The sequence below is a fragment of the Haliotis cracherodii genome, unplaced genomic scaffold, assembly GCF_022045235.1.
Source record: "Haliotis cracherodii isolate W230 unplaced genomic scaffold, xgHalCrac1.p SCAF_3, whole genome shotgun sequence".
Classification (NCBI taxonomy): Eukaryota; Metazoa; Mollusca; class Gastropoda; order Lepetellida; family Haliotidae; genus Haliotis; species Haliotis cracherodii.
Genome location: NW_027266286.1, coordinates 43723786 through 43730085, shown reverse-complemented (window position 1 = coordinate 43730085; position 6300 = coordinate 43723786).

Sequence of the window (6300 nt, the reverse complement as noted above, 5' to 3'; positions counted from 1 at the left end):
CATCTCTACTGTGATACTGTACCACCCATCTCTACTGTGATACTCTACCACCCATCTCTACTGTGACACTCTACCATCCATCTCTATTGTGATACTCTACCACCCATCTCTACTGTGACACTCTACCATCCATCTCTACTGTGATACCCTACCACCCATCTCTACTGTGATACTCTACCACCCATCTCTACTGTGACACTCTACCATCCATCTCTATTGTGATACTCTACCACCCATCTCTACTGTGACACTCTACCATCCATCTCTATTGTGACACTCTACCACCCATCTCCACTGTGACACCCTACCACCCATCTCTACAGTGATACTGTACCACCCACCTCTACTGTGATACCCTACCACCAATCTCTACTGTGATACTCTACCACCCATCTCTACTGTGATACTCTACCACCCATCTCTACTGTGATACTCTACCACCCATCTCTACTGTGATACTCTACCACCAATCTCTACTGTGACACTCTACCTCCAATCTCTACTGTGACACTCTACCACACATCACTACTGTGACACTCTACCACCCATCTCTACTGTGATACTCTATCACCCATCTCTACTGCGATACTCTACCACACATCTCTACTGTGACACTCTACCATCGATCTCTATTGTGATACTCTACCACCCATCTCTACTGTGACACTCTACCATTCATCTCTACTGTGATACTCTACCACCCATCTCTACTGTGACACTCTACCACCCATCTCCACTGTGACACCCTACCACCCATCTCTACTGTGATACTGTACCACCCACCTCTACTGTGATACCCTACCACCAATCTCTACTGTGATAATCTACCTTCCATCTCTACTGTGATACTCTACCACCCATCTCTACTGTGATACTCTACCACCCATCTCTACTGTGATACTCTACCACCAATCTCTACTGTGACACTCTACCACCCATCTCTACTGTGATACTCTATCACCCATCTCTACTGTGATACTCTACCACCCATCTCGACTGTGACACTCTACCATCCATCTCTACTGTGATACTCTACCACCCATCTCTACTGTGATACTCTACCATCCATCTCTACTGTGACACTCTACCACCCATCTCTACTGTGATACTCTACCACCCATCTCTACTGTGATACTTTACCATCCATCTCTACTGTGACACTCTACCACCCATCTATACTGTGACACTCTACAACCCATCACTACTGTGACACTCTACCACCCATCTCTACTGTGATACTCTACCATCCATCTCTACTGTGACACTCTACCACCCATCTCTACTGTGACACTCTACCACCCATCTCTACTGTGATACTCTACCATCCATCTATACTGTGACACTCTACCACCCATATCTACTGTGATACTCTACCACCCATCTATACTGTGACACTCTACCATCCATCTATATTGTGACTCTCTACCACCCATCTCTACTGTGATACCCTACCACCCATCTCTACTGTGACACTCTACCACCCATCTCTACTGTGATACTCTACCACCCATCTCTACTGTGATACCCTACCACCCATCTCTACTGTGATACTCTACCACCCATCTCTACTGTGATACCCTACCACCCATCTCTACTGTGATACCCTACCACCCATCTCTACTGTGATACCCTACCTCCCATCTCTACTGTGACACTCTACCACCCATCTCTACTGTGATACCCTACCACCCATCTCTACTGTGATACCCTACCACCCATCTCTACTCTGATACCCTACCACCCATCTCTACTGTGACACTCTACCACCCATCTCTACTGTGATACCCTACCACCCATCTCTACTGTGACACTCTACCACCCATCTCTACTGTAAAGCTCTACCCGCCATCTCTACTGTGATACTCTACCACCCATCTCTACTGTGATACTCTACCACCCATCTCTACTGTGACACTCTACCACCCATCACTACTGTGAAGCTCTACCATCCATCTCTACTGTGACACTCTACCACCCATCTCTACTGTGATACTCTACCATCCATCTCTACTGTGACACTCTACCACCCATCTCTACTGTGATACCCTACCACCCATCTCTACTGTGACTCTCTACCACCCATCGCTACTGTGACACTCTACCACACATCTCTACTGTGATACTCTACCACCAATTTCTACTGTGATACTCTACCACCCATCTCTACTGTGATACTCTACCACCCATCTCTACTGTGACACTCTACCACCCATTTCTACTGTGACACTCTACCACCCATCTCTACTGTGACTCTCTACCTCCAATCTCTACTGTGACACTCTACCACACATCACTACTGTGACACTCTACCACCCATCTCTACTGTGATACTCTACCATCCATCTCTACTGTGATACTCTACCACCCATCTATACTGTGACACTCTACCACCCATCACTACTGTGACACTCTACCACCCATCTCTACTGTGATACTCTACCACCCATCTCTACTGTGATAATCTACCACACATCTCTACTGTGACACTCTACCACCCATCTCTACTGTGATACTCTACCACCCATCTCTACTGTGATACCCTAACATCCATCTCTACTGTGATACTGTACCACCCATCTCTACTGTGATACTCTACCACCCATCTCTACTGTGACACTCTACCACCCATTTCTACTGTGATACTCTACCGTCCATCTCTACTGTGACTCTAGACCACCCATCCCTTGTGTGATGGGGACACTACTGTTGTACCTAAGGAAATAATCATTCGTCTCTATCTACTGGGATACTCTACCATTCACCTCCACTGTGATATTGTGCCATCCTCTACCTTAATACTCTTCCCTCCATCTTTACCTTCATCATATTTTGGTTCAGTGAACATTCAACGGTATTCGATTTTCTAATCGGCCTAATTTAGAGAAGGTGCTCCGAAGACGACGGTTGATTCAAACGATTCAAACACTATTGGGTGTGACTGAAAATCCCACTTTTATTATGTATATCATTTTTGCAGGAAATATTTCCTCTGAATAATGAGCTTTTAGCAATATTCCAGCAATATCACGGCCGGGGACACCAGAAATGGGCTTAACATATTCCCCTGCAGCATAGACATTAACGAGTACATGTTGGTTGGTTGGTTGGTTTTTTATCGCCTCACTCAGCAATATTCCAGCTACACGACGGCGGTCTGTAAATAATCGAGTCTGGATCAGACGATCCAGTGATTGATCTCATGTGCATCGATCCACACAATTGGGATCGATGACATGCATCAGCGAGCCTGACCACCCGATCCCATGTGTCGCCTCTTTTGCGGGAAGCATGGGTTGCTGAAGACGACAAGTACATATAAGACAATATGAGTTTCACAACAATCACAGAGTACACTGAAAGTGAGTTGAAGGTAGAACACAGCCTTCCGTTAAACTACAAGGATGATTTGCATCATACAATTTGAGATTGCAGAAAACAACATTTTGGGGGGAATTATTTGAATCAAATTTGATGGGATGGCTGATATCTTTTGAATGGTGTGCTCCACGTGAAGATCCAAAGTAACAAGCTGTATTTGCTAATTTCACAGTTCACTCACTCGATACACTTTCCGAACAGATACAGCCAGGAAGCTTCTAAGTCCCCGCTATCACGAGTGATTGACATGCGAGCTGACCTACAGGTCAGATAATCCGCCTGGTGTCTCATCCAAGTCAATGAGACCAGAGAAGGCTTCACATTGGTTCATCAAAGTGTCACAGTACTGCTGCTCGCTTACTGACATGCATGGCTGTCTAGCTTACGTTAAGAGAAACAAATGGTTATGGCTTTGGTTTGTCGGAAACACTGGAAATAAAGGCCACTCACACCACTATGTATACATTCACGATAGGCAATGAACTGAAAGCGAATGGTGATCATGAGTGGGAGATAAAAAGGTTAGTTAATTATAAGTTTAGTTGGAAGCGAAGGTAAGTAGAACATGCTCACACTTTTCGCGAACATACCGTGTCATCACTCATTTCCAGAAGTCCATTCGTTTAATCATCACTGCTATTATGTATTTTACTTTTGCCCCAATGGAATCTGGAAATCAAGGCTGATGTTTCTCTGGCGTTGACGTTTTTTATATGCATCAGACGATAAACCTGTTTGTAATTTCCAGGCACCGAGAATTAGTTTGAAAACCGCTTAAAGGAACAGAGGATAGTTTATCTCATTTCAGCAATGCCAAGATGCAACCCTATTGGTGATAGCGAACATAGTGAGTGACATGACATCTGTTCAGACTAATATTTTACTTTGGATGATTCAATGTCAAGCGGTTTTAATCTACTAGTTTTGTTTTCCATAGAAACATGTCTGATGATAATACTGATATTATTTGCGCTGGAGGTGAGGTCATGATCCCGCGGAGTTCTCTGTAACACTATTTAAACCACTATAAAGAAGTTGAAACGAGCTCTGCAGCGATTAGTTCTAAACTGCAAACATGTACAATACAAATTGAATTTGGATATTACGCATCGATCTTGCTATATATATGATGTTCAACATATGTAACAAACATGTACTAGGTAGCGCCTGGGGCTAAGCTTGCATCATAGAATGCAACTCATTATAAAATAAAGTCTTATTGCGGTTACCAATATTTAATCAAGATAGGACTGATTTATGTTAACGTTTCTTGAAGTATGATCGTATTAAGCTACCTGCATGGAACAGGAAAAGACTGTTGAAAATAGATACCACTTGTTGTACGTAATTATGCAATGTCTGAATATATGAGTGAATGGTTTTGGTTTAACATCCCTTTGTAAGGCCGAACAGGGTTCCAGTTATGTCCGAATGCCGAAGGGATGCAGGTCTGGGACGTTTACCACTTTGATGCTGACATATATTCGGTGCGGATCGGGATTCCAAACCACGATCATAGGTGCATTGTATCTGACGTTGTCCAAGGGACGCAACACTGCACAACCACATACGACTGGGCAGCCAGTGCCCTCTGAATATATGAGTTTCCTTTTCAATGCTTTTACATAATCTAATCATGATCAAAATAATCAAATAAGCCTCAAGCAAGATATTAAAATGGTTACTGTGCATATATAATGTGGAATGTTTTTTTTTCATGAATTTGTCAGATGGAAATATACTGAGTCAAATTAAAATCTTCACATTATTTAAAAGTAATCCCATATATGATATACAACGGACAAATGTATCGGAGAAGGTATTTTTTAATCAATAATGTCCAAAGAAGGATTTTAACTAACAGTGGTAACCATAATTTGTTCCAAGCACCTACGGTATTCGGTAATAACATCAACAGTTTAAATCATAAGTCCCAAGCACGAGAATCTGATGGCACAGAAGTTCAGTAGTGTGTATGGCCACCATGTGCGTTGACAACTGCCACACAACGCCTCCGCATGAACCTTGTGATGCTTGTGAACACATGATTGGGAAGAGAACGCCATTGTTGCTGCAAAATGGTGCCAAGATCTTGCAAATTCTGTGGTTGGTTCTGGAGAGTGCGCAGACTTCTGCCAAGAGCATCCCAGACGTAGTCGATGGGATTGAGGTCGGGAGACCTTGACGGCCTGTCCATGAAGTTGACTCCCGCATTCTGAAGGAAATTCCTTGTCAAAATTGCTGTGTGGGGTCTGGCATTGTCATGTTGGAAGATCTAACCGGGTCCATGTGCTGCCATAAAAGGCAGAAGTTCTGGTGCCAGTATCTAGTCGCGGTAAGCAGCAGCGTTGAGGTTGCCACGGATGACAAGAAGCCTGGAACGTGCATTGCCACAGAAAGCACCCCACACCATGACACTTCCGCCTCGAAATCTGTTAACTTCCTGTACACAACACTGGGCGTAACGTTCATGACGGCGCCTCCTCACCGTCGCCCTACCATCAGCAAATCGAAGATTAAATCGGAATTCATCACTGAAGACGACTTGATTCCAATTCCATCGTAGGTGTCGCTGTGCCCACAATTGACGTTGACGTCTGTGTAATTGAGTCAGAATCGGCCCGCAGTACGGCCGTCGTGCTTGAAGTTGAGCAGTCCTCGGACGGCTTCGAACAGTTTGCGCACTCAGTCTACCCCTAAACAGTTCATTTCTGGTTGATGGAGCTGTCAAAAATCGGTTACGGAGGTGACGTAAGACAATCTGACGATCCTCTGCATGTGACGTCACACGTAGTCGACCTGGCCGAGGGCGATCAGCCGTGGTACCCGTTTGCTGTAGACGCGTCTGTAAATCATAAACAGTCCGTCGACTACAACCCTACGGACGTTCCCGTCTGCAACATGTTGATGGCACGTTCATGT